The sequence below is a fragment of the Macrosteles quadrilineatus genome, unplaced genomic scaffold (assembly GCF_028750875.1).
Source record: "Macrosteles quadrilineatus isolate MER2022 unplaced genomic scaffold, UCM_ALF_1.0 Scaffold_2__2_contigs__length_208266976, whole genome shotgun sequence".
Taxonomy (NCBI): domain Eukaryota; kingdom Metazoa; phylum Arthropoda; class Insecta; order Hemiptera; family Cicadellidae; genus Macrosteles; species Macrosteles quadrilineatus.
Genome location: NW_026542595.1, coordinates 189,253,023 through 189,275,282, shown reverse-complemented (window position 1 = coordinate 189,275,282; position 22,260 = coordinate 189,253,023). Strand labels below are relative to the sequence as shown.

At 32.7% G+C, this 22,260-nt stretch overlaps 1 long non-coding RNA gene across 1 annotated transcript in view; it reads right to left on the bottom strand.

Annotated features, from left to right (window-relative positions):
* Positions 1 to 22,260, bottom strand: part of LOC128987527 (uncharacterized) — a 97,492-nt gene that overhangs the window by 2,627 nt on the left and 72,605 nt on the right. Inside the window, exon 4 of the long non-coding RNA XR_008490246.1 lies at positions 10,145 to 10,195. This is a non-coding gene — a long non-coding RNA (uncharacterized LOC128987527). The remainder of the gene's footprint in view (positions 1 to 10,144; positions 10,196 to 22,260) is intronic.

Genomic DNA, 22,260 nt, shown 5'->3' with positions numbered 1-22,260 from the left:
ATAAAATACACCTTCAACAACACAGATTCTTACAGTTCTAAACTTTTAAAAGAGGAAAAGAATACATGAAAGATGCTACAATAATGATGTGGTTTGACCATTAGGCCCAATCGGGAACCCAAATTTATATTTATATTATAATTATGAGTGTAAGATTTATATCTTACACTCATAAAAATTGTTTTAAATAATCATTTAAACTACACAAATATATTAACAGTATTTTGAACCGATCCCCAAACCGTTCCACGACACAAAAACAGTTACAGAGTTAACCGCGGAACCGGAACGTTTACTGAGGTAGTAATTAAAAATGGGACCAAGATTAGTGATAAGCAGTAATTAGAGGAACGGCTGATAGCTGATGATTATGTACAGCTGGGCTGATTGACCGTGGTATGACAGGACTGATAACTGATCGTTCCAGTCACAGTTCCGCCAGCGGCGCTTGTAACCGGTCCCGAGCACCTGCTACTGCTGCTCAGGTTACAGGCGGTACAATGTTGCAAGGAATATTAGGAGTAATAGGGATTGCATTTCAGTATTTATAGATATTCTACAGATGATAGACTGACGTTTAGTCCAGGGGTAAAATTGGTTTGCCTGTTTTGCCAAAACAGGACAATCAATTCCAGTACTAAGGGGTCCGGATGGGACTGGCTGTCCTGCGTTCGCCTATGGCTGATCGTCTACCACCGTCAGAATATTTTACAATCTCTAGCAAGTAGAACCTGGGACTGATCAAGCAATTCAAACAATGATTTTAAACAATTGCAATATAGTGATCACCTAAGTCCTATAAAGGCTACGGATCGGTTCATGATACCCAGTTTACGGGCAATACAATCTTGCTTCAAGAAAGATCAGAAGACTAAAACTTGTATGAATTTTATTATTTCAGACTATAGATTTGAGTTAAACAAGACATACTATTCCAATGTTGAGGTTGAAGCCGGTTTTAGTATTAAAATTGAAATAGAGGTAGGTCTGTAGCAGTTGAATTTAGCCATGAACAGAATGCACAGGGATAAATTACTAGTGTAGATTCCTCTCGAATATAAAGCTCAACCAACTTTTTAACCATGCTGCACCGAAAATATAGCTTATTGCAATTTGTATAGTATCGTTTGTGTCACATAAACTATCGCAGTTACAACTACTTACTCTAAGAGTGTTCTTTAAAATATTTTAACATTTAATATAAATTGTATTTTAAAGATTTGTCTAGCGAGAAACCTTTTTTCTCAATGAGGTACTCGTTACCTCATTAAAAAGGTGTTAAAGTCTTAAACTTTTGCGATTTCAAACAATCGTAGTATACTCAATAGATCTGTTTTTCCTGAAAGTAATCCTATCATTAAAATATTAAAAATAGCATTTTGTACAAAACAATTCAAGACAAGATCCAAACCAAATAAAGTTTCAGGCGGTTTAATGGGTACTTAATAATTATCAAAAATGAAATATTCAATATTTAAACCTATTTAAAATATCCCAGATTTTAAAAGCTACAAGATTAACCAACCCTTTGACTCAGTCTTGATTAATAGCTTGAGAGGAATCAAGCAACTTGTCAATGGGGAGTATAGCGTCTGATATAAACATCCAAGCCGAGGCAATTAAGGGAGAAATCCGCGCCAAAGCTACCCGACTCAAAACTCATGCATTTTCATCGACTTGCTAATTAGAATTAACAAGCTGCAGTACTCAAAGCGGCCGGGTCAAAGCAACCTAAGATTTCGAAGGGGAGTTTGAGGGCAAAGGGCTGCGAAACCTCAAACTGTACAAACACACCGACATCTACACCATGATTATTTCTGCAAGATTATTTCACCGTTTGGGCTGTTTTGGTTAAGGATGAAATGGGTTCTAATTTTGTATAAGTACAAATCCTGTGTATTTATGATATTATGATAAGATAACAATTGCTTGCATGTATCCATTCACTGTATGGTATTAGAAATCAACAGTTATCTTTTTTATACTTTGAGAAGAATTTAGGTGAATACTGGTATCTAAGGGATTTATGCACACGGTGGACATAAGGACTTTATAATATTGTTCAAAACTACTGTAACTTGTAAACGAAGGGCTATTCGTCTTTCACAAAAAAGAGTTATGTAGCTGAGTGGTTATAGTGTTGTCCTGCTGACATAACTAAAAAAAGTCGTCGGTCTGATTCCGAGAAATGTAAGTAGCTTTATGATGGTTGAAAACTAAATCCAGCTGTTCTTTATCATTGGGCTAAGAATCAGCTGATCGAAGTCAGTAACGTTTCCCAGATGATTTAAATACATTCTACAGCTGATATTGGTGACAAAAAGACGCATGTCATCACACTCTATTCTACACTCACTTCGTCCATCATCCACCTCCACAAAACGTCTGCAAAACGTTCTTCGCTGTCCCTCCAAAGTAGAGAGCTTTCATAATGTATTTCACAGCTATATATACCACTTATCAGTTTCTTGTTCATAATTACAATGCTACCTACGAGTCTGCTAGCTCTAGCAGGAAGATTGTTCAGTATCTCTATACACGTCACTGATAAACTGATAACATTCTGCTGTCTGAACCTGCTACGTCATCACATGGAGTGACGTTTCCGCTGACACGTTTCCACGGCCTTCATTGTCCCGTTTCTTTTTTGTGACTTTGGAAACAAAAGGAGGAAATATCCGAGTAAAACTGTTCAGCGTTTTATATTTACCTACGCTGACGTTATATTTATGATGGTTATTTTCAAAATAATTGGTTGTAAAATGTATTATAGTATCTGGACTTTCCATAAATATAAGAATTGCACAAATAATTGGATTGAGCTCGGTAGCTAGTTTCTGGATCCAAGTTTCGCCGTCCTTAGACAAACCTTCACGTAGTAGAACAAAATCTATGAATATTACGACAGAAATGCATGAATCATTAACATTAACAAATTACGGTTATGGCCAGAAAGTGAACATATTTGTATTATATTTCAAAGAAACTGTAAAAAATTCTAAAAGCAATAATGTTGGTTATAAGTTTGTTTTGAGTCAGTGACGTCATGATTTGTTTGTGTTTATGATCCATGCATGCCGTTTCTGTTCTGATATCCGTGGTACAACCTTATGTGTACTTTGGTAACAAAATTAGTTGCTGGTGTTACAATTTTTATTTGTAATTATTTCCACTATTCTTAAGTCTATTTCTTCATTCAGTTGTGCGCTAATTTTGTTTAAATAATGAACCGAGTGCAGTGATAATATAGGAGTGATCAAGATAAATTTGTCGATTTGTGAGTTACAACAATAACTCAGGAGTGATTTCTTAAACATGTTTTAAAATGATAAACAATAATCCTTGGAACAATCTCTCAATTAGTTAACGTATTAAAAACATTTATTAATAACGTGTATTTTTTTTACTGTATAAAGTTCCCTTTAGAAAGGAATTACGACCTTAAAGGGCAATTTATGAAATAATGGATAGTTTTGCGCAAGGTTTCTGGTCATGACGAACATTTTAAGTATATGGTTTATGGGGGTGTGACTTTTAGTTTTCTCAAAAGTTCATGGGTAGTTTGGGATTCATACATGGATAATACACATTTGGTTGATTTTTTCATTGAAGCTATTGATCATAGCTGGGTCCAGTTATGGACATCAAAAACTTCTGGTTTTTCAAATAATTGAACTAATAACCTTCTGATCCACTATATATTCTCAGCTGCCCAGCTAGTTTCGAATAAATCATGTTTTGATTTTATGATCAAGAATCTTTTACTTGAACTCTTCCCAAGTATAAAATTAACTTTTCACAAAAGTGTTCTAACACGGCCGCACAGCAGCATTAACTGTTAATTGCACCAAAAAGGTTTTTAGCTAACGAAATGAAAACTGAAGTCTTACAACCACAACTGTGAAGTACAACAATTAATCGGACAGCAGAACGCTTTGTCCGGTGTAAAAGCCACCATCAGCCATATCAGCTGATCTTCTTATTAATATCACTAATTAAAGAACAACCAGCTGTCTTACAGGTGGGCTGTAATTGTTCCTGTGTGAGTGTGTGTGTGTGATAGCGTGTGTGTGTGCGTAGGCTCGCTCGCTGTATACCGTACGTACAGTCCCGATACGTAGCCTATACTGTCGTAAGATACTGTACAATATTTATGAAAAAATCATCTTAATGTACAAAGATGTTACGTATCAGGTAAGTTAAAAAAATTCATATAGAATAATATGTATATATTTTTTAACAAGTGTATACAAAAGTGTGATTATGTTCAAATAATTACCATAGATTGGACGTATTCCCTTTACAGATTTATCACCCTTATGGTATGTTTAATTTCGAAAATGCTCAGGGACTTTTTACATTAATTACATTATTTACATGCAACTTATCATACTTGGAAATGTCATTTTCATTTTAGCTAATAGTAAGTTATACAAGAATAAAAGGTAAATAAGAAGGTATATAATACAAGGTAACTTAAACAGCATTAACTAAAAAAAGTCAAACTTACTTTTGCACTTTGCAAAGTTGTACCTAAAAATATATTTTTATGCTTAAGATGAGAAAGTTGTTAATATTACACTTAAATCGATCGAAGAATTAACATAATACATTCAAGTTCATAAAACGTCTCCTCAACAGAATGGTAATATTTTCTTCATTGGTTTATTCATCCATTCATTATTTATTTAATCACGATTGTAAAAGCCCTGACAATTCATGAACTACGATTTCCACCATTTTAGTGGCATCCAAGCGAGTGTCTTTAAACATTTTTCCTCAGCTCGTGTACATTGCAGGGAAAATCTACGCATACTGTTAGAAAGATATTTTCCTTTAGATGTGCAGAGTCCCTTTATAAATTAATAGGCTAAAAAATAAGCACAAAAAATGTATTTACAAAAACATATAAAATAGAGACAAAGCTACTGAATTTGTAACAAAGTCACTGGTCATAAAAATTTATTACTATACTAAAATAACATAGAATAGTAATATAATAATTATTAGGAATAGTAATATAATAATATTATTATTATATTATATATAAAAATTATTATTATACGCTACCTCATCAGGGGGACGGCCGCTAGGTGTCATAAGAGTATCTTTAAGGTTAGCCTAGATCAATATGCACACATAAAAATAAAGGTATTTATTAGTAAAAAACAATGCCGCAAACCCGACCTCAAACGGACAACCGAGTCAAAAATGGCAACATTGCGATTAATTGATAAAATATCAACAATAATTAAGGTAGATTTTTAAACATTTTAAGAGATAAAGATGAATGAATGAATGAATGAGGTGCTCCGTTATCTTATCGGTTTAAAGGTCCCTTATCGCTACGCGCCATTCATTCGCGAAATAGTCATTGAGTATTTAAATTTATCTCTCATGGAATGTCATTGATTTAATTTAGACTTTAAAAAATCATAACTTCTGAATGAAACATGCTATTGGAGTCGGGTTTTCGCAGTTGTGTTCAGCTAAATAAAATCTTCAAACTAAAATGTATTTTTATATCATAAAATAATCCGGATATTTAAAAAAAATACACAAAAATACAGATTTATCTGGTTTTAATCCGTATAAAAGCTAATTTTAATTTTAGCTTTTACTGCAATTTAATTATCTTTTCCTTATTAACCAAGCCATTGCCAAACTTGTTTGAATTATTTTCCTAATGTCTCTTTAAGAGTCGTTAAATGAAAACAATGTCTGTTTGCTAAATATATTCCAAACGCTAGTGAAGGAAGGTTTTGGGAAGCGGTTTATGGGCGAAAAATTATTGATGAAAGCACTCATGAAGTAAACTACTGGAAATGAAAATTGTTATTGGGCTTATGAAATTTCAAAGCAAGATATAGAACTACACTGGCAAATAAAATAATTAGAATGTAAAATTATAAAAATATACAACGAAAAAGGAAATACAGTAGTCTTTACGGGCATTAAGAAACGACGCCTTCAAATATATAGAGGCAATAGTGGTACTGTATCCATTTTGCATTTTACGCCTTGAATATATTTTAGCAATTAACAAAACTCATGAAGGGACATTTATTTGGAAACGAAAGTTGTTTTATGGTATCAAACTATACTCATCGTGGCGTGAGTTCTGAATTACTGATGGCAACACATGAGTGCACTGAAATAAAACACAGCTTATATGTGGTAAAAATTATTAAGTATTATTTTTGGATGAAACATTTCTTCAAATGTTTCAAAGAGGGTATATTTCAAGGAGTTATTAAATATATACTTGAATAACAAATTAAATATAATAAATAAAAGTGAGAATGTCATTAATAAACGTAAATACTTCCGACGCAGCTAAACAAAATGTTTTCCTAGATCCAAGCCGCAAATAGCCTGCGATTGTAAAAGAACCACCAAGTCGGTAAACAAATACCAACAGATTATTTTAGATTTTTATTTTCATTTTAGATTTTCTGCTATGAGGAACACAGAAGATCTGGCTGGTTAGCAACAGTGTGAAAATGCACATTGCTTCCGGACTTAGTCCATATCAGCACAAATACGATATAATAAATTTTCCTCGTAAATAGATTAAGTAAAAATACAAACCTTTGAACTGTTTTGACTATTACATACACTAAACTATGTTCGGATGTTATCTAACAGCTAACACTGATCTATGTTTGTACAGATAACCTGTAATAGCGCTGCGACACTCAAGATCTAACCTCTATTGTATTCCAAAACTGCCACAATGACTAGCCTTGCCGCTTAGCAACAATGGTCGCGACCTTTGACCTTGAACGCCTGATAACTGATGACCTTGATGATAAGACTCGGTCGCCACCCGACTACAACACGGCTGTCAGCAATACCACACGCAATGGAGTTTTGTTTGATGTTGAAAATATTTCTCGTTTCCACACAATTCATCAAGTATGCTGAGATAATATTTAACGAAATGGCTAGAAAGTTGAGTTGTTGGAATACTACGGATTCCTTTTACTACTTCGTTCGTGTACAAATTTCGTAGAATATGCTCGTGACATATTCTACACAGGTCATTTATGCAAAAGTAATTTCGCGTTTTCTTATTCATTGGAGCTGGGATTTGGAGCGTCGATGATTTAGATTTTGAGGTAGAATTGAGTATTAGTTCGAATAGTTTTAATTTCAATACTAAGAAAAGAATATAACAAGAGCTATAGTTTTCCTACATTAGCCTAAAGATGTGGCCATTTTTTCAACATTATAAACAAACGAAATTCCTACACACTTTCCAAAGTTGCACACGTGTTTTTCCTGAACTACTGTATTTTATTTTACCAAACTTCAGATTTTTTCTACCCCCTACATAATCAGATGGGGTGGTCTTGTTGCACTATTATCGTCTCGATGCTATTAAACAGACATTTCTTTGTAAAAATGTTTTTATTATTTGACTGCTTTCGTATGTCTAATGTCTAGCCTGGAAACAGTTTATTTTTAAGAAATGTTTATGTTTGAGTCAAACAAAGGATCATTGTGAAAATAATAGCAATTATAATGCTTTAAAAAGGCAAATATATACTGTTCTCCACTTAAAGCGCAAGTAGTTGACTATTTTTAAACATTTCAAGTGAATGCATTAGCGAGCTTCTTCATGTCGAAAGTATTTACCTACGTAAGTATATAAAATAGACAAAATATATTGTAGATTGGACTCGCTTACGTCCTAAACGCTTTCCCGATTATTTATCTTTAAATACTTTATACAGTGGTTTAATTCAATCAAAATATGTAGATTTATCAAAGTAATCCAACACTAAGACGAACTAGCATGTAAGTAGAAAATCCAGATCCAAAACCCCAACTGATAAAGTCATTAATTCCCCCACACAATTTCTAAATTCCGAACAGACGTAATTGAGAGCAAAAACCAAAGCGTCGCCATTCCCATTGTCCCTGTAAACAGACTCGTCGCGGCAAAAACTGTTTAATTGGTTTATTCTTAGTTGTCGCCATCGTTTTGAAACACTGACACTTTTTATTGGCCGCCATTTTGCGGCCGGCCACCTGAGCGTTTCTGTGGTCTTTGTGCTGGAGCAGTCACCGGTGTGTTCGTGTGTGTATCGCTCCGTTGGCTACGAACTGTAACCCCCCCCCCGCCCCTCTCTAAGAGCTATAGTCCTACGGTTGCGGCCACCCGCGAATTTCATTTGCAGCTAGGGGTAATTTCATTTTTACTATCCGCTCCACGGCGCCGGGCGGGAAACAGTCCGTAAAGTCGGTGGTTAGGTCGCCATTACCAAACTTACTCACGGCTCGTTACTTCGGGAAGGTAGAATGCTCCATGAATATATGGAAGTGTTTAAGATTTACGGGAAATAATTCATCTTCAAACATTTTGGATGGAGTAAACATGAAAAAATAAAGTACAAAATTTGATAGCGGAATTCGAAATTAGATATGGATTTTCAGTAAAATTTAATTCACAGTCTTTTAGTATGTATTACAGGTATTTCAAAAGCTTTGCTGTAAAAGGGGGGTCTCTAAGCCGTGGCATTACTTAAAAACTTAATCAAACACCAATTCTATTTTGAAAGTAAAATTAAATTCCAATATTTCATGGATTTCTTTTCTACCCTTTTTGTTGTTAGAGTTTCTTACTGTTGTATTCTAATTTCAACCATTCTTAAGTGTTATATTATTTACGACAATTAACGTACCCCCCCCCCCAAATACTACTAGTTAGGGGTAACTAGCTCAAACCCCTAAAGCTTTTGCGTGTGTGTACGCCAGTGGCATTTTTATATTTTATGTAAGTGAACGGGCCAAATTCTTGTCTTGGTACTATCAATCGTGTAAATTAGCATCTTAAATTGATTGCCCATTAAAAAATGGCATCTGGATCCGGATTTATCTGGCAAATTTCACAAGCGACATATAGATTTTAAGCCAGCAATATAGCCACTTGACCAATCACACAAATGTAGTTCAGTATTTGTGGTTAGAATATTTTATCCTCAAGCCCTACTTTAACTAATCTAAGTCCTTATGTTACTACAGTAGTAATAATTAACATGTTCAACTATTAACCTATCCCTAATATTCTTGTAAGTTTATTGACCTGTTAACCTAACCTATCACTAACCTGCCCAACCCTAACCTCTAACGGGTTAGGATGCCACGAGTCAGTAGACGATATGTAGAAGCGCACCACAATCGCGGGAAGTGACAAATACGTGGCAATCAAAGTGACAAACACCACTACAAAGAAGACAAAACCTAACAATAACCCCATAGTAATGATCTACACCTGGGAATCAGCTGATGACAATGTTTGGGGGGAGGGGAGAGGCAAATGGGACACTTGTGGTGATGACACACATGCAAATTGGATCTTGAAAAAACAGATTTGCTTTTCAAATGCGCTGAGGCGAGGCGCTCGCCCGATTACGGTAAGCTGAGAATCGTCATTCGTAGCACATACGTATGTGATCTTATAAGTAAACATTAGTTGTGGCGGATTAGGAATATTTAAATTCCTGGTCGTTTAATTTGTGTGTGATATTCTCCATAGTGGTGATTTTTGGGTGTTTCTAGTTAATTTTACAATGCAGATTCAAAAGAAGAAACATAGCAGTAAATTTGCTTGGGAATAAATAAAATATCATCGTTTAGTTCACGGTTGTTAAGTTTAGGAGTTTTTTATTTCACTAATACAGATTCACCCCTACTTTTTATATAGTATCTTCGTAAATTATCTTTGGTTTAGACACGTTTAGCTTGGCCAGCTTTTATTTCATTTCTAAATATCATCCTTAATACCTCGAGAGCTGCGGATCACAGCCCTGGGTTGATACAAAACGTGAATAGAGCCATACTAATTGGGGGTACCTGGGTTAAAGGTGTATTTCTTGAGGAATCTGTAATTACCTTCTTAAAACTAGCGAATAACTAACAAATTGTTAAACTGTTTTGTAAAGTTTTTCAAAGAATTAAATAAACCGATTGTTATTTTATATTTTTTAAGTGTAAAATATGACTGTAAAAAACTTAAACGACTGTTTTACTAACACACTAAATTAACCAATGGTTATAATAAAACTCTAAAGTATTAATCAGTACTTCAATTTATGCTACGTTATACTTAATTACAAATTATAACTGTTCAACTTACTTGTTTTACCATTGTTGAATTTTTCAACTTGAGAACATGTTCACTGCCCATCTGAAACAAAATTATCATGGTTTTAGTACCACGTTATTAATGGCTTACTTTTTCTCGGTTTTCGTGAACGAAATTCGTTTCACAATATTCAATATCTTCTAATGTAATTAACTACTTTAGATTAACACTGTGAAGTATACAAGGTAAGATTTAGCATAACACCCTGTACAATCCCACATTCAGAAGGGAAGGACAGGATAATACTATGGGAACAAGACAGCCTCTCCATTGTAGATAGAAAAGCAAAGCACCTTAGCGGAGCGGTTTATGCATAATATATAGAGATGAAGCAGTGCTGGGCTTATGCAAATACAAAGAATGTAGCCCCAACCCTGGTAATGAACTCTTCAGCAATTTGGACCGACAAGGGTTCGTCTTGTCTGGTTGAGATCCGTCTTGTTAGACCAGACACAAGACGGGAGAACACTAGATGTTCATGTTGTGATAGGAAAGTATTTAGATGATTGTTTGTAAACAGATTATTCTAAATAATTATCAAAACGTACATAGCAAAATATAATGTATGCCTTGCAATTGGAAATCTTACTCAGTGAATCTTGGGAACATTTTTTTCATTAGTTATCTTTAGACTGCTTAAAAATGTCTAGAGTAATACCTATTTACAAAAAAGGTGAAATGAAAAATAAGGAGAAAATAAAAATATTTTGTAATATTATAATTAACATGAAAGCTGCCAGCCCAGCTGACAGTCCTTTGGGCTATGCTGATATAGTACAGTAAAACAAAACAAAATGATATTAAGGTAAAAAACGCTAGAATAAGTGTGATTCAAGGTTGTATGTAGATATTTTCTTTGTAGATTTACCTTATGGAAGAGTTATTTATGAAAAATCTTATTCTTTTGTAATGCATTGTTTTAATGAAAATAAAGCACTGGTTTCATTTCATTTTCATTTCAATACAGATAAACGAGAATCAAAATCCTTGGCATTCAGCTAGCTGAAGATACCGTAGATTGTACAAGTTTCTCCTATAAGATTTAAAGCGTTCACCAGCCAGGTTGAGGTTACACGAATCAGTGACTTCAAAGACCCACTACCACTACATCAGTGACATGAATATGCAGATCATAACAGGTCTGGCGAATCAATACTGATAACTACACGGCAACTCTTCATATAATGTATATACAGTGCATACTGTCTAGGGAATAAACGGTATAAGTCAATGCTGCACCTATTACAAGTGAGTTTTAGTATGTTACTAGAAGATTTGTTTAATCATTAGACTAATGTATTTATTTTCTTGTTAGACAAATTAAATGTGCTAAATATATTTTATCATGGAACCTGGATTAGAGTAAATTCTCATTATTTCTGTCTTGATCTGGACAGCAAAATTGGCTTTTAAAAATTACGTGTAGCCAATAAAACTAAAATTATTTTTAATAGGGTTTCTTCAGTGGTAAATTGTTTTTTAAATCTCATAAATTTACTTACAACAAGTAGGCCTACTAAACGGAATACGAAAAAAAATTCCCTTTTTAATGAAATAGCTTGAGATTAAATATATACCAAAATTTGACACATCAGTAAAATTTGCCAACTATTAAGACGCACTTTAAAATCAAAAATTTCTTGAATTCCTTTTATGAAGGGATTACAGTTTTTGTTCATTAACTTCCTTTGTTTATCGTTGTACATTTTAGTTGAATTAGAATAACCGTGTAAAGCTATATAGTTGAAGGCATTAGATAGTGTTAAAAATACTTATAAAACTTCTATAGTTTATAATAAACCGTATCGTGGAATATTTAACTAATTAGTACTCGACCTTAAAAATAAATGCATTGTTAGGGATTTGAAAAAAATAAGTTTCAGTATATATCTCCAATGAAGAATTCAATCAATTCATTACAGTCATAGTTTTGAATTTTCAGTTACAATTTTTACTTTTTCCTTTGAAATCTAACATGTTTCATAATACAGAAAAAAAACATGTTCCTTTAAATTTTAAAAACCATCAGCTAAACTTTCGACATCTTCACAGACAGCCAAAAAACAATCCAGAAGAGGGTACTGGCTGACTTCCACCGCTCATCATAGTTACCACCCAAAATTACTGTTATTATATTGTTTTTAAACCAATAAAAGTTTCTCTCTTTTTACAAATCTTGTTTTCTTTGTTATTGTTGAAATTATATTTACTGTTATTGTTGAAATTCATATATTATTGTTATTTTAAAACTCATATATTTATTGTTATTGTTGAAACTCATATATTTTTGTCGTTCATTTATATTTTCACTTACTATTCTTGTTTGTTGTTCTTGTTCATTGGTTGTTATTTAAAGTTCTGCTTTGTGTACGTCTATTTCGATACTGTTCAAATCAAATTGTATTCACTTACTGCGTGTCATTGTCAAAAATTATTTTGTATGTATATGTTTAAGTTAGATTAAGTCATCTATACAACATGTTGTAAATTGGTTCTTGACCGTTGGAAGGTAAAATAAAAAATAAAAAATAAATGGAATAAAAGCGTTGCGGCAGCTAATCACCGATTTTCCTGAGTGTCAATTTCATTCATGACCAATTTTCACCCACGGACCCAAATTTGAACCCCTGTATTCGGGCTCGGTGGTAACAGCATGTTATTGGAACGGCGAAGGGAGGATAAGCAAACAGACAGGATCAGCAATAAGAGAGAATCTGCATTGGGTGAGTCAACCGAATCGTACGATACACTGAGGGTGGAGTACCACAGGGGAGCATACTGGGGCCAGTGCTTTTAATATTATGTTTATATTTATGTCATGCTGAGTTTGCCTTGTATTGTTTATGCTGTACAATAAATAGAGGAATTATAACCCTTTAGATTTTGAAGATCGAATCAAATATTGGTAAAGTGATAACATACAGTGTGTCCATTTAAACAATGCTAAACAACGTAAAAGGAGTATTAGCATTGTTTAAATGGAGAAAAGTGGTCATACATTACGAAAAACAACACGTTTCTCTGTTATTATTTATACAATCTTAACAAATAAGGTATTATTGAAAACTTCATAAAATTTACAAACTTTTTTGTCTCTTGCAATTTGTTTGTAAATTTAACGGTTTTCGTGAAATTTGGCATCAAATCTTTTAAATGGCCGCCATTTTGAAACGGATAATGATCTTTTAGTATAACTCCTAACGATAATAGGTCTTAATAAGGTTAACACTTTTGCAAAATATCAAAGCTGTATCTCAAACCGTTTAGGAGTTATTAATGTTTATGTAAAAAACACATAAATGCCGTCAGTCAGTAAACTAGACACCACAGACCCATGTTCCTATGGTGAAATGTGTTTGTCTTGACCTAAGGAATAACGCTATATACAAGTGTTTAGAGAGTTACGGGACACACTGTATTACATTTTAAGTGGGAAAGGATGACTATTTATTTAAATACAACTTGTAATACCCAACATTTAGTGGAAGCTGATTCCAAAAGGTTATTGTATGGTAAATAAATACTGTATACCCAATCTTCCTACAGTCAATAAAACTATCCTATATATAAATTGTAAGTGGTCACATTTTGTAAAAAAAATTAAACGATTTCCAACTTAATGCCTTTTAATTTGCCGAGTGATTTTAATGTACGCATCTTTGAAGACTGTAGGAACAACAAAGTTAGGATGTATTATATCCCTGATGATTTTATTTTGCTAAAGCGATACAGTATCACTGATCTTGTGAAATTATGCTATCCAATCATCTCATGCATCACACAATAATTATATTTCTTCATTAAATTTAAGTTAAAATGTGCATGAATTTACTCAAACAAGTCATCATAATCTTTTAAAAGATTTCAATAGCTTAATCTTCTCTACAAGCAAGAAATGGGTTTTATGTAATTAGTATGTACTAAAGGTGGCTACTTTCTGATGCAGTCGATGGAGGTGGGAAATGCCTTTTACCGTACTACATAAACCGTATTTACAGTACTGCAAGTGAATACATTGTGAATATATTTGTGATGAAATAAAAACGAAAATTAAATCAAATTGAAGAAGTTCCAATCACATGTTTTATATACAGCGTGGAGTATAATAGATAAGTTTTCACAATCCATATTTTTGGTCAAGTTTTCGACCACTGGATCTTTAGTACCTATTATAGAAAGCGCACACCCATGTCACGTTGAACAAACGGTACATTAAGTACAGTTTTTATCGTACTCAGTACTTTCTCCCCAGCTAACCCTAGCGTTCCACTAAATCTTACTCCGGGTACGTGGACAGCGCACGTCCAGCAGCGCGGTTCTGGAGGGAAGGTCGTGACTGGCGGGAAAGGTTCCGTTGGTCCGAGACGCACGGAAATCACATTTGGCTCTTGTCTGACTACTGTCTCACAAGAAGACTAGAATACAAACTTGTTATAATTGTGGTAATACGTGTTTTGAATTTAGATCAACCTACTGGAAGACTTTGGCTCACTCTTGGCTCGTAAGGCAAATAAAAGGATTCGAGAAAAAACCTCAAGGGTTAAGAGTGATGTATTTTTAATCCCGGAGCATAAAAATTCACAAAAGATTACTAACTTCCATGTTTTATATCGTTTTACATCCAACCCATTTTCGAAGGATTTATTTATTTTTTAGGTGATGTTGTTTTACGCCTTTATCATATATTTCAACTCAATATGTCTATATTCAACCATAATAAGAGCTAAAAATCTCAGGGACAGCAAAGGCTACGAAGCAGTTTTCGGGGTTGATGTTTAAAATACGATGAATAGTTATTTGTGTAACTAGTTGGCAAAGTGGCCTACTACACCTATTTCCAAGCGTACACGGAATACGTGCATAATAGAACCTTATAAACCGTACGACAAAGTATAAATATGCAGCAATTAGCAGCTTTCTGTACTATAAACAGTACAATGACGCCAAATTTGTCGGGTGAGTGTAGGAAAAATGCTTTTTCACATAAAACACTAATACTATATTAATGTCTGTTTGCATAATTTAATAACTCCTCATAATCTTACTTTAGGTTATTAGTAAAAAATGCAAGAACTTGGTGAAAAGATTGCTAATTTAATAATGAAGCCCCGATAAAGAGGTAAGAAGTGAAAAAAATACTCAAAGTACTAAAACGTCAAGTCCGACAGTACAAGTGGTAAATCTACCATAAACGTACCAGGAAGGTAAATTTTAAATAAATCCATTTTCCATCATGCCATCACAGAAAACGTACTACTATTACGTTTTCTGTGATGCCATTAACATAGCTTACTCGTATTCACCGTATGGATTTATTATCAATCATAATATTCTATTATTATTATTGTTAGATATTTATTATTGTTAACTATTGCTAGTTTTGAAAAATATATATTTAATGATCTTTTTCTTTTTGTAAACTATCTATGCCATTGGAAAATAAATAAATAAATGAATTGAAAGGAATGAATATTATGTTAAAACTAAAACATTACTACCTGCACAACCACACACAACCTTTGTCATTTAATTCTATTTTGAACTCAGCCACAAAATCAATATTCTGTGATACAACTGAGCGATGATTTATTAGAAAAGGTTGACTTTAGTTATTATGTTGGTGTATTTATAGGCCTACAACTTTTAGAAAATTTCCCTCTGCACTTTATACACACAAGTTTATCAGTGGCCATACTACAGTACATATCGCACACTCTCGTGTCCTTGTATGTGTCTGTGTGCGTGTTCGTGTTGTGCGTAGGCCGGAAGTTATACCGGAAGACATTTCCATATTATCATAGCCACTGTCACATATAATGTACATATACATACATTAACGGTAGGTATTGTGTCTGGGGTGTTTGCAGGAAACTGACCCCCGCTGACCAATACAAAGAACACTGCAGCGGTGTAACTCGTTAAGACCCAAAATAAGTTAGGGGAAATTATCCGAAACGTATAAATGTCTAGTGGAAAGAACACAGCTTAAACCTAAAGGAGCAACACTACATTTTAAGAACAAACTTATTGTATGTTTTATTATTGATTGCACTTTTGTAAATCAAAATCTTTGTACAGCAAGTCAAACATATTTTTTATCATAGGTACTTATTTTGATTAGTCTTGTTTTTCTCAAACCGTAGGTATATTCTCACGAGAGGATTAACATTTCTGCATAACACCTTTTAATTACGTTATGCAGAAATGTTATATTTGTAAACGTGATTATCTGCATTAACGTGTGGTAATCAATTCCACTTCTGGAGTTGAGAGATTTGTCACTTCTTCAAAAATGTATTGATAATCCAAGCATCAATGGAAAGGTTTTTCTCAATTTTTGCAGTACGGTACAATGTTGTAAATTTATGGACGTGTGTTTTATTAGCGTTCCAAAATATATTTAGACAACGCTACTTCATTTATGGTTGTTGCGCAACTATACGTACACAAACTGGCTTGAAAATGAATCGTACAAAAGTGATGGTTGGATGAAATGGATAGGTTATCTTTATAACAGACTATATCCTTGTCTTTTTATCTGGTATATGTATCAAAAGTCCAATGATCAGAAACATTGAGAGTGTTTGGAATTGGTTGTGCAAAAATACAAAAACAACAATTTCAACTTTTATAAACAATCTAAATTGCTTGCTAATAATTATATCATTGAAAATTTATCAAGCAATTATTTTCTGCTCTAGTTAAAAGGACATTTTGCTTTCTTCTTATACGTTATCGTCTTGAATGCGTAATACAAGTTTATATTTCATAATTTTATAACTAAGTACTGTAAGCAAACCTAATTCCTAAATCATATTTGCTCCTAATAACGTAATGACAATATTATTCGGGTTGTAGAACGTTGGGTATTATAATATTTTATTTTAGAGCAGCGAGGCATTTTTACGTAATTTTAAAAAAGCAAAAAGTGACATAGGCGATCCTGCCAAACCGACGCTTCGCGTCCAAGTGAGCTTCCGGCGTCGCGGCGCCTGCTCTATATAGTACCACGTGACTCATCCCTTGCATCCCATTGGTCCAGAGTCCACCAACCCCAGCCAAGCGCGGCTTACAACAGTCTCATTGAATTGATCACGGTCTTACTTATATAATAATGTAATTCCGAAAAATACCGGGCGTCCAAGATGTTTCTCCACACAAATTTGAAGCTCTAAGCTCCCTCAATTGCGCCTGATAAGAATTTTTATTTATATTTGACAAAAATGAAGCAATTTATGTCACGTACGTAGTTTTGAAGTTTAATTGCAATTTTTTTACATACGAGGATGTAAATTTGGAGATTTTAGGTTAAATGATTTATTTTAAGTTTAGTTTTTTGTTGGATGAATGGAGTTTCATACATAAAACCCCGAATGAAAAAGTATTATAGGAGTTAAAATATGTCCGCACTATAAAAGTAAGAGGTACGTTTATAAAAAATAAATATATACACGATTACCTCTACTTTTCCAATCAACGATAAGAAATAAAAACGTTCACTTATATTGTATTTTTAACGTATTCATAGATAAATAAATGTGTAATACTGTAGAGTAATATTCCATGCGAAGGAGAAAAATGTTTATGTTAGGTTAACTAGGACAATTATTTTTATTTAGATCTTACATTACTAAGAATAGTCGGGCGAACTACTTGTCCCGGTAATTTTATGACATCAACTCTCAAAATAATATAATATATGAATTTGATGTTATATATGCGTTTGTATAAGATATTCGCATTAATATAATTGAGAAAACAACTTAATAACTCGTTTATTCAACCAAAGTAACAAATATAGATTTGCATTATTTATTTCAAACAAAATATATCTTTACATCTAAAATTAAAATAAAACAGTTGTGCTTCAGTCAAACAAGATTACGAGTGACAACCTTTCAAACTTAATTAAAATTAAACCCATCAGCGTCACATTCACGGACACTGTAGACACTTTTGGCCAAGAGTAATTTTTTACTTGCTTTTTGAAGCGGACCAAGTCCGGCTCCAGCTGAAGCGGGGGAGGAAGATGTAGCCAATATTCTCATGGACTTTAGAATATGAACAGAAGTAATTTAATTTGTATTAGTTTCACTTCGAATCATTATAAGGTGACATGTAAAATCTAACACGATTTAATTGATTACAGACGGATGCTTGATCAAGATCTGTACCAGTATTTATAGTTCTTCAATCCATCAGGGATGACTAGTTTGGCTAGTAAAATCCCATTATTCTATTACCTCCTTCTATACTTGAGACCAGTTTTATACAGGATTAGCTGCGTCATTATAATAAATATATATTTACAGAAGAACAATGTTCTTAACGAATTCACTCTTTATTCTGCTGTTTCATTTAGTTCCACTCATTTAAGCTAACTAATTAATTTTGATAATATTATAAAAGAAATACCTCTATTCCAAATTTAATAAACATTTTAAGTAATTTCGTTTAACAAATTCTTCGTAAAAGTATTTAGTTTGCAAGCTTAACATTCGTGTAATTAATTCGCGAACTTTAAATTTTCCCTTGTAGGTTTAAAGACAGAGCAGCACTCTCTGTCAGAACCAATAAAATTGGAATGAAGGAAGAAAAAAAGAATGCTCACTTAAGATTGAAAAACTAGCGGACAAATGAACAAGGAAAACCTACTATTTTAGCGTAATCCTTTTAGAACTTTTTGTTTTATGATGATAATTAAAATATATAGGGAACAATATTTGAATAAATATAACGAAATGGGTTATAGAGTGTTGTTGAATCAAAGAGACAAAACAGCAAATTAAAAATGAATGATTAAAAATTAATTCATAATTTTACTAAATATATTTAGAGTTACCATTTGTTTGTAAGCTAGCCTACTGATTTTTCAAGATAGCTTGCCATACATTTATTATATTATTAATTTATGTAAACTGTTCTATTTATACACATATTTACTTATTTATAAACTAAACATAATTAAATTCATATTGTGTAATAACCTAAATATTATATTCTATGCCATAATTTTATATGATTTTAAGTTCATCGTGATAAAAAAAATGGGTGAAATGCAAAAAATAGTTTGAGCACCATTTCATTCAATTTATTTAGGTTAATCATAGTTTACGTAAGTCTATCGCTAAATTATCTAAGTGTGTGTTATCTCTCAATCAAGTTGTACTATCTATACCAATAAATAGCCTATTTGTATCATATTTATGATCAGTTCAACCTCAGCAGTATACTTTTTCAATTTGAAAATGTTAACCCTTTCCATCCCCACCACTGCAGCTCACAATGGAAGCCATGCCCAAGGTCAGTGATAGTTACCATGAGACTCACGTCTGTAATGTAACATACGCGCTTGTGTGTGTGTGAGTGTGAGAAACGTGTCCGGCATCACGGTGCTGCGTCAAATCCTGTCAACTGTACAGCCATCTAGTTGTAAAATTTTACCCATTCTTTTGAAACTGCATAAATATATTTCACCTTTTTTGAGTGGGTGTTGTTGACACTTTGTTTATTTGAACAGTGTTCATTTTATTTTATAAACTATTTTGAACAAGCATTAAACTATTTAAGGGTTTCATTTAAAAAAATAGCTTAAAATTGTATAAACGTGTTAATTAAGGAAGTTTTAAATTTATCACTTGAAACTATTGAGATTAGGCTAAACGTTTTTGAAGACACATATCATGAATTCAGATTAATACAGAATACAGGATATTTTAAAAAGGTTTTAGAAAACTATTTGCTACATGGTTTAGTTTTATAGGAATTTATTGTGAATACGTCATTTATTGTATTTATTCACTTGCCAACGGATAAATTTACGGATTTATTTTTATTGTATTGTTATATTATTAATATTATTATTTATATTCACATTTATTTATAACATTTAGTTGATTTATTAGGTACTGAAATTCACCTAGGAACATAATCGCCGGTAACCATTTCTTGACATAAAACAAAATATTTAATCTTTATGAGTAGGCTACATACTCTTTGAGCTTGCAAAAGCACAATATTGATTATTTGCAATAAATTCATAATAACCCTAAACTGTGCAAAGAACAATGCAACAATGCATATCAGCTGATCGATATTGAAGTAAAGGAAGCAGGGCTGTCAACTTATAAACTTGTTTTTTCCCTTAAACAGTGTCTCTCTATTCTAATACTTGTAATTTAGGTTGCGCTAAAAAAAAATACCTGTATGTGGCAAGGGGGAAAACTGACAACCCACTAATGTTATAAACAAAGCAAAGTGGTATGCTTGTAATAAAAAATACAATTTAAAACAATCCAAATTGTTGATATTGTAATGATTTTTTATATTCTTGAAAATCTTTGGACAGAGCGCGGCCCTTGAAAATCTTGACATTAAAGTTGAAGAAGGTAAGGTGAATAAAACAATGGGAGCTCGTGCAACAATGGAAGGGGGTGTGGGTGTAGGTGGGGGCAGGTGGACTCGACCAATCATATCGCGCGCTCAGGTGCCTGGCAGCCCGCCGAAACAAAATGGTTGCCGAGCGCCGCTAGTTGCTGTCTTGGCCGCTAGGTCGCATCCACAGCGCTATTCCTGGTTTCTTGCTGTATGAGGTTGAATTAATTGGTGTGTACGACCTCGACAAATTTGTTGGTTGATATTGAATTTGTTTACACGTATTAAATTATTTAAGAACAATTTGTATGGTTGAAAGCAAAAACAAAGGCAGTTAACAAAAAATTTAATTTTATTATATAGAAAATGTAAGCATAAGATTTATCTTACCGTAGGCATAATTGATGTTTTGGCGAAACTGAGTCTTATTCTCATAAATTTACCAATTCCATAAAGCTACCATTCACATTACTAAAATTATCAGAAAATCAAAACTAAATGGAAAATTGTCCGTTCAGTACGTAAAATTGCGAAAGAAAAAGTACCGGTAACCATTAAGTCTATCTATTAAATTTGTATACATAGCAATGATTGCACTACAGTATTATCTATGACCCTCTTTTAGGCAGATCAATGAAATAACTGAAGAGTTATGGAAAAAGGTAATCAGTATTGATCGGTTGGTGAAAAATTTTAGATCGTTGAAAGTCCATAAACCTTTTTGAAGCATAATAACCATAAGAATACTGTTTTTTATACTAATACATATTGAAATGAAAACTGTTAACTATATTATGATTAACTTAGAAAACACTATATCACATTTAACTATTTATTCAGTTTGATTGTAAACGTGATTACAGTATGAATTTGGCTACTAATTGAAACAATGGTTTTGGCTAACTAGAAACTTATGTAGCTAAGCTTTATGTATGACTGAGTTGTCAATCATTGTTTTAACATGAATACTATATTTTAACTCTAAAACTGATCAATTTTACTTCAGAAGACCAGTGTTGAAATTTTCAAAAATTTTATTTGGTGAAATATTTGGCAAACATATTTGTTTTCTACGATGAACTTATTGTCAAAGCACAATTTAGCCAGGGAAATTAAATAGTAAATTTTTACAGTTTCATAAAAATTAAATGACATAATTTATACACAAAAATCGATTTATAAATATATTTAGAATGGATAGTTGTTTATAACTGACGATGGATCTATGTATTGTATAGATTTGAGATTTGAGATGTGAGTATCATGTATCTGAAATCTAAGTACGATCTATAATTACCTAACAAATAACCTTTACAATAGTTACTGTTGCTCAATATTTTGTGGCTATTAGATACAACATGTAACATACCATATATTCGCTGTAAAATGGTGTAACCGTTGAGAGGAAATAAATAAATAAATAGACTAATCGAATTAAAGTGGATTTGATGGATAACAATTTAAAATATAATTATAGTTTGACGAAGACACTTAGATAATAAATATATAAATAAAATACTGAATACTAAAAATATTAGTGCCCCTTAATAATCTTAAATATGTTATTTTAATTTATGATATATTTATTTAAATAAATATACTTTTATTAATAACACCAAATATAGCAAAAAATAGTTTTGTACTTCACCTGATAAAAGTAAAACTTCCTAACTTGTACTTTTTAAATATAAAATAAAAACTAAGCCATGAGAGTTTTCCATTTCATTACACGT